This window comes from Parasteatoda tepidariorum, chromosome 5 (genome assembly GCF_982258835.1).
Source record: "Parasteatoda tepidariorum strain Cologne lab strain chromosome 5, Ptep-v5.0, whole genome shotgun sequence".
NCBI lineage: Eukaryota > Metazoa > Arthropoda > Arachnida > Araneae > Theridiidae > Parasteatoda > Parasteatoda tepidariorum.
The window spans coordinates 71,677,973-71,690,882 of record NC_141759.1 but is presented as its reverse complement, the minus strand read 5'-3'; the positions used below and the strand labels follow the sequence as shown (position 1 = coordinate 71,690,882).

General features: G+C 29.2%; 1 protein-coding gene across 2 annotated transcripts in view; it reads left to right on the top strand.

Moving 5' to 3' along the window:
* The window catches only part of LOC107449790 (glutamate-gated chloride channel-like), a 457,252-nt gene that overhangs the window by 268,211 nt on the left and 176,131 nt on the right, over positions 1–12,910 (top strand). The window lies entirely within an intron of this gene.

Sequence of the window (12,910 nt, the reverse complement as noted above, 5' to 3'; positions counted from 1 at the left end):
AACTTACCGGCGTGAATTAAAACGCGGTTTAGGTTTAAAAGTACAATAATAAAACAGTTAACAAAAATCGCGAAGATGTAAAATATTGCTTATAGCTTGAATCGAATATAATAAAATTAAAAAAACATTTGATCGAAGAAGAAGAAAAAATGTTTAGGTAAAATATTAGTGCTGCCATCTATGAGAAACAATTAGTAAAAAGGTAATAAAATTGAAATAATAATAAAAATGTTTAACGGATTGAATAAATTAGCAGTCTTAAAAAAATAAAAATAAAAAAATAAATAAATAAAAAAATATAAAAATAAAAATAAAAAATTTAAAAAAATTAAAAAAATCATTAATAGGGAAATTAATTTAAAAGTCAGTCTGTCAGGATAGAAAGCCGTTTATAGACTCATCCATCATTCATAATTTTACAGAATACACATATCCATCTTTCATAGGGTGACTTATTTAAAAATCAGAGCCTGCATACAGGAATAGAAAACCGTTTATAGGTTTTATTCTTCATTCATACAACCTTACATAATTTTAAAGTATACACGTATCACCTGCATTCATTTGGGGTGGTTCTTTATGAACCAGAGCCCATTCCACTTATACAAAAATAAAAAATAATTAAATAAATAAATAAATAAATAAATAAATAAACTGTTTATTATACTGGACAATTAAAATTAAATTAATTTTAAGAGGCTACAAATATTAAAAAGTAACTAAAAAATATTTAACTAATCCAGTATAAAAGGTCATACATCCAAACTATTCCGTCCAGTGGCTTTAGGAATAGTTTATCATAGTTAGTTCCTACCTTGAAACTAACTATGATAAAATATATATATATATATATATATATATATATATATATATATACAGGATGATTCTAAAAAGATGAGCAAAATTTTAGGAAGTGATAGTACACACCCAAGCAAACAATTTTTATCAAAGAATGCATGGTTGAAAACAAAACGCAAAACTGCTAGAGGGCGCCAAAGTTTATGTTCTTATATGAGGCAAAAACACAGTAAGAACGATGAAATTAAGTTATAAAAGCAAATTCAATGGCATGTGATTACAATAAGCGTTCAAAGCTGTGGCCGGCAGCGGCCATGCAGGCAGAACAACGGCGAAGAAAAGAAAGGCGAACATTCTGAAGCACACCAGGCATATCACGAACTTTTCCTGCAGCGTCCGAAAGCTTGGCGACAAGTAACGCAGCTCAGTAACTCGCAACAGGAATGGAGCTTTCGCGTATGTGTCAAACAACTTTCCAAATTCGCCAGCACCTTTGCATTTTGTTTTCGACCATGCATTCCTTGATAAAAATTGTTTGCTTGGGTGTGTACTATCACTTCCTAAAATTTTGCCCATCTTCTTAAAATTACCCTGTATATATTGAAGAAAATGTAAATCAAAATGAATTAGTTACCTGATTACCTGACATGAATCAGATAAAGACATTATAGCAGGAAAAAACCAAACAGCATCTCATAAATTTTCACAAAAGAAAGAACACAAAAATTTAAATTTAAATGGAAATAGAGTTTATCTACTTCAGTGTTTATCATTTGTTGCTTTATTCAGTACCTCTAGCGTAAAAACGGAAATCAGTCTAGTTTTACAGCTTCCATCAGCACCAGCATTAATTATTTGCTACTTTATTTAGTAACTTTGACAAGAAAGCAGAAATCAGTCTAGTTTTACTGATTTTTGCTCACCATTAATTAATTGTTAATTTATTCAGTAACTTTGGCGTGAGAATGGAAATCATCGAGTTTTACAGATTCCTTCTACACCAGCCTTAATTATCTCTTTATTCAGTAACTTTGGCGTGAGAATGGAAATCAGTTCAGTTTTGAGGATTCCTTCTACACCAGCGTTAATTATTTGTTACTTTATTCAGTAACTTTGACGTGAAAACAGAAGTCAGTCTAGTTTTACTGATTTCTACTAAATCAGCATTAATTATTTGGTACTTTATTCAATAACTCTGGCGTGAGAACGGAAATCATCTAGTTTTACAGATTCCTTCTATGATAGGCCTGGTTCCATGATAGGCCTGGTTTAAATCTTGCTGCCACACTCTAAAGGTCTATATCTAAAATTTCAACGTTTTATTTCTCATAATACATATATTTTTGCAAAATATGGCATAAGTATGTACATTTCAAGGGAAAGTAATTTCTTTATGTGTGGAGCTCCAGCCGCAATAACAATTTGATTTCCAATTTAACAACTAATTTTTTCATTATATTGTTATTTTTCTTTCTCTCTCCTCCCTCTACATATTCTTCGAACTTCAACAAAAATAATTGTCTGAAACATGGGTTTATCTATTAAAAAAACTACCTATTACAAATTTCCAATTACAGTAATTACTTAGATATTGTAGCTATTTTCTATTAGCCTACCAATCAAGATAAAAAATTAAAAAAAAGAAACTCGCAACTAGTAAATACCTTCTACAGACAGACTATTGTAAAAATAAGTTTCTTGGTGAAAATTTGAAAAATTAGTAACCGAATTCTCATTTGCAATGTTTGAAGTTTTGTTATCTTTGCATCTTGTTATTTCTCGAAAATTTAATGCTCAAATTTGATTCGCCTATTTATAGATTGACCCTTATAGAAGAGAATTTGTGCATAAATATAGACTTATAGGTTTAAAATTGTAAATTTGCTCACTAAATTAAACTAATAACATTTATACTTTAACCCCTAATGATCCGTAAATATTTTAAGTTTTGTTAAAATATAGTAATTATTTATATTAATTGTAATTACAGGTAATTATAGACTTATAGGTTTAAAATTGTAAATTTACTCACTAAATTAAACTAGTAACATTTATGCTAATGATCCGTAAATATTTGAAGTTTTGTTAAAATATAGTAATTATTTATATTAATTGTAATTACATAATTCACACTAATAAAATTAATTGTAAATAGGAGAACAATAAGGGTGATAAAAATAATGCATGATTCTTGCCTCATTATAAGTGACATTGGAACCATTAAAAAAAATTTCCATTCCTCTTTAGTTCGAGGCATTATCTATTTTTATGAAAAAAGATCAAACTTTGGCTGCCTTTCACAAATACCTTACCAGTATAGGAATTAAATTTTCTTATAGTTTAAAAAAATTAAATATCATGATTTTACCTTCGAATTATATATTCTTCTTAATTTACCCTCTTTCAAAAATATTCATTTCCTAATGTCTATATTATAATGCGGCATAAAATCAACATAATGCAGTCTTCCTTCAGTCTGTAATATAATAAGGCTTCACAATATTTCTCCTTCTTTTCTTGAATCAACTCATTGTCGATACCCGAATATTCTAAATGAAAAATATAAAGAGGCATATAAACACAAAGAAATACAGTAGAAAAAATAGTTTATTTCAACTCCAAAGACGGCTGCTTCTTGTATTGTTCGCGAGTCGAGACGTGACGTTCCCATAGAAACCAACAACTATGTACTGAACCCTACTTTTAGGCTTTGTTTCTTCTTATTTTTCATATTGTTGGGAACACTGGCTTCTTCTCTAGTGATACATGAAACTTTTTTCTCTTTGAAATGCTTTCGAAATTGAGTAAAGAAAAATGTTAGTATACTATATAAGAGAACAAAGAGAAATGGAGTAAAATGTGTCGTGTTTCCACAAATTTTAGAAAGAGAACTGAGAATAAGTTGAAATTCTCGAAATAAACTAGTTTTTTGTTTTCATCGTTAGTAGTAATAATGTATTTCGATATTTCTTGAAGTTTCTGTATTTTTTAATGTTCTGGTAAATAAAGAGTATTGGATGTTTTAAAGCATTTTATATAAAATATTTTAAGATAAAAATGTCTGTGCAAATATTTAGTATTATAACTTATTTTTTGTTGCCAGAATGGCATCAAAGTTCAGATTGGCCCATGAGGCAAAAAAAATTTCGTATGTGCACAAGTAAAAAATGTCATCTGTGCACAAATTTTAAAATGAGAAATTCAATGAAAAATTAGTTAAAATCCCTATAGAAACCAACAACTATGTACAGAACCCTACTTTTAGCCTTTGTTTCTTCTTATTTTTCATATTGTTGGGAACACTGGCTTCTTCTCTAGTGATACATGAAACTTTTTCTTTCTTTTTGAAATGCTTTCGGATTGAGTAAAGAAAAATGTTAGTATACTATACAGGGTGTCTCAGTTAAGCGTTTCAGAACTTCTAAGAGGGGTAGGGGGCATCCTGACGACTCGAAATCATATAGCAATGTGGGGTCGGAAATGCTTTCCTGGAGCGGTGACGTACACAGACGCACCATAAAGAAAAGAGACCGTAAGTGAAAAATCGCTATAATAATGCATTGAAAAAATTATATGGCCTCCTCGGTCACCCGACCTATCATGTTTTGATTTCTGGAGTCATATGAAAACACTGGTTTATGACACCCCTGTTGATAATGCTGGTTGCAAGAATCGCAGTAGCTGCCTGCGAGATATGCCTGGAGTATTGCTGAATGTTCGGATGTCCATGAGCCGGAGATGTGAGGTGTGAATTGTAGCCGGTGGCAGAAACTTCGAACTCTTACTTTGACCCATGTACCTAATGCTTATTTCAATGTATTATTATAGCGATTTTTCACTTACGGTTTCTTTTCTTTATGGTGCGTCTGTGTACGTCACCGCTTCAGGAAAGCATTTCCGACCCCGCATTGCTATATGATTTCGAGTCGTCAGGATGCCCCCTACCCCTCTTAGAAGTTCTGAAACGCTTAACTGAGACACCCTGTATAAGAGAAAAAGAGAAATGAAGTAAAATGTGTGTCGTGTTTCCACAAATTTTAGAAAGGGAACTGAGATTAAGTTGAAATTCTCGAAATAAACTAGTTTTTTGCTTTCATCGTTAGTAGTAATAATGTATTTCTATATTTCTTTAAGTTTCTGTATTTCTTTTTATGTTCTGGTAAATAAAGAGTATTAGATGTTTTAAAACGTTTGATATAAATATTTTAAGATAAAAATATTTGCACAAATATTTAGTATTATAGCTTATTTCTTATTGCCAGAATGGCAGCAAAGTTCAGATTGACCCAGGCGGCAAAAATTATGTAACACATGTCGTATGAGCACACATTTTTTTAGAAAAAAATTCAATGAAAAATAAGTTAAAGTGCAGGAATTAAATTTTATTATCGTTCAAAGAATTGAATATTATGATTTGACCATTAAAATACATTTCTTTCTTAATTTACCCTCTTGCAAAAATATTCATTTCCTAATGTCTATATTATAATGCGGCATAAAATCAACATAATGCAGTCATCCTTCACTGTGTAATATAATAAGGCTTCACAATATTTCTCCTTCGTTTCTTGAATCAACTCATTGTCGATACCCGAATATTCTAAATGAAAATTATAAAGAGGCATATAAACACAAAGAAATACAGTAGAAAAAATAGTTTATTTCGACTCCAAAGACGGCTGCTTCTTGTATTGTTCGCGAGTCGAGACGTGACGTTCCCATAGAAACCAACAACTATGTACAGAACCCTACTTTTAGGCTTTGTTTCTTCTTATTTTTCATATTGTTGGGAACACTGGCTTCTTCTCTAGTGATACATGAAACTTTTTTTCTCTTTGAAATGCTTTCGAAATTGAGTGAAGAAAAATGTTAGTATACTATATAAGAGAAAAAAGAGAAATGGAGTAAAATGTGTCGTGTTTCCACAAATTTTAGAAAGAGAACTGAGAATAAGTTGAAATTCTCGAAATAAACTAGTTTTTTGTTTTCATCGTTAGTAGTAATAATGTATTTCGATATTTCTTGAAGTTTCTGTATTTTTTAATGTTCTGGTAAATAAAGAGTATTGGATGTTTTAAAGCATTTTATATAAAATATTTTAAGATAAAAATGTTTGTGCAAATATTTAGTATTATAACTTATTTTTTGTTGCCAGAATGGCATCAAAGTTCAGATTGGCCCATGAGGCAAAAAAAATTTCGTATGTGCACAAGTAAAAAATGTCATCTGTACACAAATTTTAAAATGAGAAATTCAATGAAAAATTAGTTAAAATCCCTAGAGAAACCAACAACTATGTACAGAACCCTACTTTTAGCCTTTGTTTCTTCTTATTTTTCATATTGTTGGGAACACTGGCTTCTTCTCTAGTGATACATGAAACTTTTTCTTTCTCTTTGAAATGCTTTCGGATTGAGTAAAGAAAAATGTTAGTATACTATATAAGAGAAAAAGAGAAATGGAGTAAAATGTGTCGTGTTTCCACAAATTTTAGAAAGAGAACTGAAAATAAGTTGAAATTCTCGAAATAAACTAGTTTTTTGCTTTCATCGTTAGTAGTAATATTGTATTTCGATATTTATTTAAGTTTCTGTATTTTTTTTAATGTTCTGGTAAATAAAGAGTATCGGGTGTTTTAAAACATTTGATTTAAAATATTTTAAGATATAAATATTTGCTCAAATATTTAGTATTATAACTTAATTTTTATTGCCAGAATGGCAAATCTCAGATTGACCCAGGCCGCAAAAATGAAGCAAAAAATGTCGTATGTGCGCAAATTTTTTTTTTTAGAAAGAAATTCAATGAAAAACATACCTGCCAATATTCACTCTTTTCGAGAATGGATTTTCCAAGTGGTAGTAAAACAATTACCGAAAAACTATCTTCCTCAAAAATATATTTATATTTTAGTCGGGTTGAAATTCGCTATCATAAGGAGTAATATACTTTTATATATTTCTTGTAATTATTTATATGTAGTGGTGGTCAAACTGATTTAAAATTATTATTATAATTCAAAAGTTTAGTGAAATAACATGAATTTCGCTAGCACTATAAATATGAAAATAAAATCTTCTGGGAAAACCGGAAGAGTTGGCAGCTATGGAAAAATAAGTTAAAATTCCCATGGGAACCAACAATTATGTGCAAAAACCTTATTTTTAGATTTTGCTTGTCTTTTTATTTTTCTTATTGTTGGGAACATTAGGTTTCTTCTCTACTGATGCATGAAACTTTTTTCCCTTTAAAATACTTTTGGATTCGGTAAAAAAAAATTTGTTCACTAAAAAAAAGGAAATACAATAAATCAAGTAATAAGTAACGTGTTTATACACAAAAAGAGAACTTTTATGAGGAAAAAGTTAAAATTCTCAAAATAAGTTAATTTTATGCTTTAATTGCTCGTAGTAAAAATGTATTTCGATATTTTTCTAAGTATATATTTTATTAACGTTTTACTTCTAACATTTGAAAGAGTTCCACTCTTATTAGATGTTTTGAGAACATCTAATTCAAAAGATTTTGGGGGAAAATATCTGTACAGTCCTTTATAATCAGAACTTCATATATTCTGTTGCCTCAATGACACCTGAGTTTACATTAATCCATTTAGCCGGCAGAGGATATCAAGTAATAATAAGTTCGACACAGAAGACAAGGGAACTCTCAGGTAAGTATTGGGAGAAGTTCGCTTACGTAGAGGACTTTTTGAGGGAACTAACCCACATTTGCGTCACATGGAGAGTAAAAACACGAAAACCTCCCGCGGTTAGCCTGATAGCAAGAGGACTTGTCTTTTGTCTCAAATGCGATCAAACTACAATATTTTAAAACTTTTTTAATCTAAAGCATTTTTAGTCACATATTCATATTTTTTGGCCCATCGACCTCATTGGGGCAGAAGATTTAAATTCAGAACTGTGCCGCTGGCATAAGTTCATTTTTCTTACCCTGAGAAATTTAAGGGATAGCGTTTGTATGAATTAAAAAGTATTCTCAAAATTTAATCAATTGAGGCGTTTGCATTTAACATTATAATTTGAGTAAACTTTAATATTCAATAATTCATTATTAAAATCATAAAAAGAAGTAAACAATTCTTAGCTCTCTTTTAAAAAATAGCGACCTAATTGGAAATTGTAGCATACTTCTTAATGATCATAATTCCCAACATTTTTACACTACCGCTAAAAAATTCAAGTTACTTCGCTCATCTTTAAATTACACGTATATGGGTGATTCTCACAAAATATGACAATTTACAGTCTCTTGCTCCAAGATCTAATACTATACTACTAAAAGAACCTTTTTTTAAAATTTTAATAAATACTATTGCTGTTAGTATTTTAAAATGACCATGTACTGGCATTGACTGTCTTGTATATTTAAAAATTTTAATTTCATTTCAAAATGTCATTTTCCTGGTATGTCACAAACAATATTTCCAATAATAACTAGCTTCAAAACTTCCCATAAATTTTTCAATATCTAATTTTTGTTATCTCAACCTTTGTAAGCAATTCTAGAATATATGCAGAGGGTATTATTTACAAAAACTTTGCTGAAAATAATTTTTCTGCCAATAATTTTTTTGTCACAAGAAAACATTTTCCTGGTTACTTTTATTTAGTGATTTATAACCAAAATAGATAGCGTGAGCAATCAATATCTTATGCTAATAGATTGATTTGAATACTATCCTATCTGAACATGTCTTATTGCATGAATGAAGTATCAACTTTCTAGTTCAAAACCTATTTCAAAAAATTTTTCAAGATGAGTAAGTTTTCATGTTGTAATTTTCCTGTCTTCTTGAAATCATTAATAACATAAACTACTTAGATTTACCTGAGTTATTTCAAGAAATACTGTTGTTTTCTGCGGAATATAAACATCTTAGGCCAAAATGTTAAATTAAAGTAAATAAAGTAAAGCTATATAATGGCAAATTGTCATTATCCTGCCTGTCATTGTCCTAGCTTATGAATGCCAGGACATTGAAACAGTTACCAGAAATTTTTTTTAAACAGTTAAATGTAAAGAGAGAAAGCAAATATTAACCTAATACCGAGTTTATGTAAGATTGTAATATGCTTGAATGTAATCAAACTTATTTATTTTTATTTAATGATTGATTATTATGCACAATTTTGTTCCGTACATATCAGCAACAAAATAATTTTTGATTCCTTCTACAGTGGATAAAAGAATTAGTTTAAGCAATTCACCGGCCATCTAACGCAAAGGCTTAAGTTGAGTTACATACTATTAGCTTAAAATGACTGTTTTTTTTAACTTCTAAGCTAATATGTCATTTTTATGGCATTCAAAATTTGGTGAATCTGAGGGGTAGTCCTGAAAGAGTGGATACCATCTCTGGAGAACTCACTAGGTCTGCTCATCGGCAAAAACGATTGTGCAGCTCATTGGAAATATTCATTGGAATATAATTCTATTTTTTTTCTTGAGCAAATGTCAATAAACTACACTGCTGTCTGTAAGATATTAGTAAATGCAACTAAATAAATATCCAAAAAAATTAGATTATTTTGAAGACTTTAAATTTGAGGAAATTTTTTGTTCCGAATTGTCATGTTTCCAAAGAATCACTGCTATTTTTTTTGAAGCTATGGTGCACGTTTCAGTTTCCTCTCTCCTTTGCTTACTTTTAGTTGTAATTTTATATGTCTTACAATAATGTTAACTTATGTTAAATTATGTATAATAATGCTAACATAAAAATCTAAAAAAAAAACTCCAGTGCCCGTTACTGAGTAAAGAGGAAAATGAACCAGAAAATATCAAAATTCATGAGCAATATTTTTGTAAATACATGGCGTTTGCAAAGGGTTTTATTTTCTTCTGAAATTTTCAAAATTTGGTCATTCTTTTAAAAATATTGCAGTTTTTGAACTATTTTATTATTTTTACAACTGTTACAAGTATTGAAAATATTGCTGAAAAACTCTCAAAAAGCTCACGAGTAGTATTTAATTCAATGGTTAACCTTTGAGTGGTAATTTGCTTTTATATGACATTTTTCGAAAATTTGAAAAATGTATAAGCAATTGCTGTTTTTTTGAAACATTTTAAAATTTTAAAGATTTTGTTGGGAATGAAGATGAGGCATAAAAAAATCTGAAAATACCACGTGCGATATACTCCAGTGTTTCCCAAAGTGTGGTACGCGTACCCCCAGGGGTACGAGAACAGTTTAGCTGGGGTACATGTGCTTATACGAAATGACTTGCAACAAACGAAAATTTAAAAAATTTTATTTAAAAACAAAGCTAGCCATGAAAATTTACCGTTGCGTATTTTTCTATTGGCTATTTTTTGCAGAGTTAACAGTTCATAATTAGTGGAGTCAACAGCCAGTTGTGATTTTTAACTTTCGTGCAATTTTTTTATAGTAAAAAATACATTCATTTTTTTATTAGTGGTACACAGCGTTACGAAAAATTTAGAAAGGGTACACAGAAGTCATAAGTTTGGTAAACACTGCAACTGGCCAATATACAATATTTTGGAGGTAGTGCTTTTCAATTATCGAAAACTTTTTTTCTCCACCCTATTCTACAGTGCAACCTTTCTCTGTTTTTATAAAAAAAAGGGAAAATGAATAATTTGAAATTTGTAAATAAAAATAAAGGAAAATTTGTTTCTTCAAAACGCCTACTTTTGGGGCAATTTTCTACTGCCATTTGGAGCAAGGGAAAATACCAAAATATGATGAAATTGATCTTTATTTTATGTAGCTAGCAAATGAATACGGAAGTCGGGTGCAACTTGGCTCGGAAATTTTAACAGTGTTCTGTGTGTTTAAGAAATTTATAAAATCTGCAGTAAATAACATAAACGTATAGTGAAAAACTGACGTTTATGATTCTCTCAAAAATGGATAATGTTAAATACACAATATATATTTCAAACTGTTCAATTTTTCTATTTATTTCGGCTACGCAAACTGAAACTGCAAAAAGATAGATTCAAAGTTTATTTAACAAAAGCAAATGCCAAAAAATGAAAATAAAAAAGAGAGTTCTCTTTAAAATTTAAGTAGTAAGAAGTTTTTGATAGCCTGAAGTTAAAATAACAAAAGAACGTTTTCGGCACACAAAAAAAAAACTTTTTTTTTCTTGAAACTATCATTTCACCAAAATGCTTTTTGCAGTATGAGAATGTTTATTTTAGTATTGGTCATTAAGATCATAATCCTTACTATTGCAAATTTAAAAATATTTCCTACTTTATAAAACGATCACATAAAATCAGGATAACTTTTCTTACTAATTTCAGTAAATGTCTAACTGTCAAATGTTCTTTATCTGCCGTAGATTAACAAAAGTTTTTAAGCTCCTTAATAACATACAACTACTGCTTTTCTTTTACTTTTTTACATACACCCCTTTTGTTGTTTTTCATAATTACCTTTTTACCTCCGTTTTTCAAATTTTAAATTTACGTGCATAAAATTAGTTTTTAATTAATATTTACTTAAAGTATTTCTTGTATCCTTTTTCTAAACTAAATAGTTTTTACCATTTAAGTAATTCACCTACTAAGATAGCAGCCTGGTAAATTTCAACATTGGATGAAAAGTTATTCACTGAAATATGCGGATTTCTTTTCAAATAACCCAGTAATAGATTTTTTTAACTTTAGTTAATGATTAAAATTTATTTGCAATAGTTATTCACTGTTAGTCCTTAAACTCATTACTTATAAGATTAATATCACCTTGAAAGAAAATATTCAAGTCCATGTATCTAGATTCTGCATTGATACTAAATCTATGTATTATTTGCCAGTTTAAAGTATTAAAAAAATATAATTTCATCACGATTAGCATAATTAATTAAGATCGAAATTATAATTACTGATTCAGATTAAAATTTAAACTTATCTGTGCTAATCGTCTTTTTAAAAGCAACGGTTTCTTTTCTACGAAAAAAATTGGCTTCACAACTGTTTCATCAACATCATGCTGAAATATGCAAAGCATATTCATGAATATGCAAAGCATTATTATTATCATAATTTGATTCTTCACCCAGTGTTAATCATCAATTATTTCAACTAACCAAAACTTTTCATCATAAAAATTCTATGCTAGTGTGTTCGGCAGATGTAAAGGGAATCTCTAAAAGTAGATTTTATTCTGAACTCAATTTAAGGTTGTGGTATAAAAATATTACCAATTATATTAATGATTGTTGAAGAAAATGATGAGATAAGATTATAATTTAATTTTTAAATGTTAGGAAATATGTTATGCATATTGCAGCATTAAAATAATTTATTTTACAAAAGCAGGAGAGTACTGTCTATCACAATATATAGACAAAATGAATATTTGTATTTAGATTTAAATTCAAAGAGCCGCGGGTTTTTTTTTCAATTCAAATCAGTGCACTGTGAAAAATCTTAATCAAATTACGGTATAAAGTACTGGCACTCTAGATGCATTATCCGTAAAATTTATTTCTATCGTAAAATATTATATTGTAATTTTCACAGTAATATTTATTTAATTAGAGCGATTCAGCGATTGTGGTTATATCTGTAACATTAAGGTACATCAGATTTTTTCCCTGACATGTTCCGGTAAAAATGTATATTACGATAAAAAGTACCGACCCCTAAGTTCCAGAGCTCTTACCGTAATGTGATCCAGAATCTTTCATATTGTAGCTAACAGAAAGAAATTTCCACTTGGCCTAAACAAAAATATACTACATCCTTTTAAATATAGGTATTTTTCAAATTTGGATAATTTTTTGTAATGGGCATAAATGCATTAATCAAACACGGAAATCAGGGTAAAAAAAAATATTACAGCACTATATTCTCGAATGCAAATCTTGAATTGTCAACTGCGTTATCATCTGGAAAGTTTTGATCGAAGCTGATATTTCTGCATAGGAATTTAATTCATTTCTTCTCACTAAATTTTAAAATTACTTGAAGTGTTTGCCAGTAAATGACGCCACCTACAAATAAATTATTAAACAATGTTTTGGGTTCATTAAAGAGTATTTTAATTTAATTTTCGCTATGTCATCTGTCAAATGTCATCTGTTTATTTTGTCATCTGACTTCTGCAAAT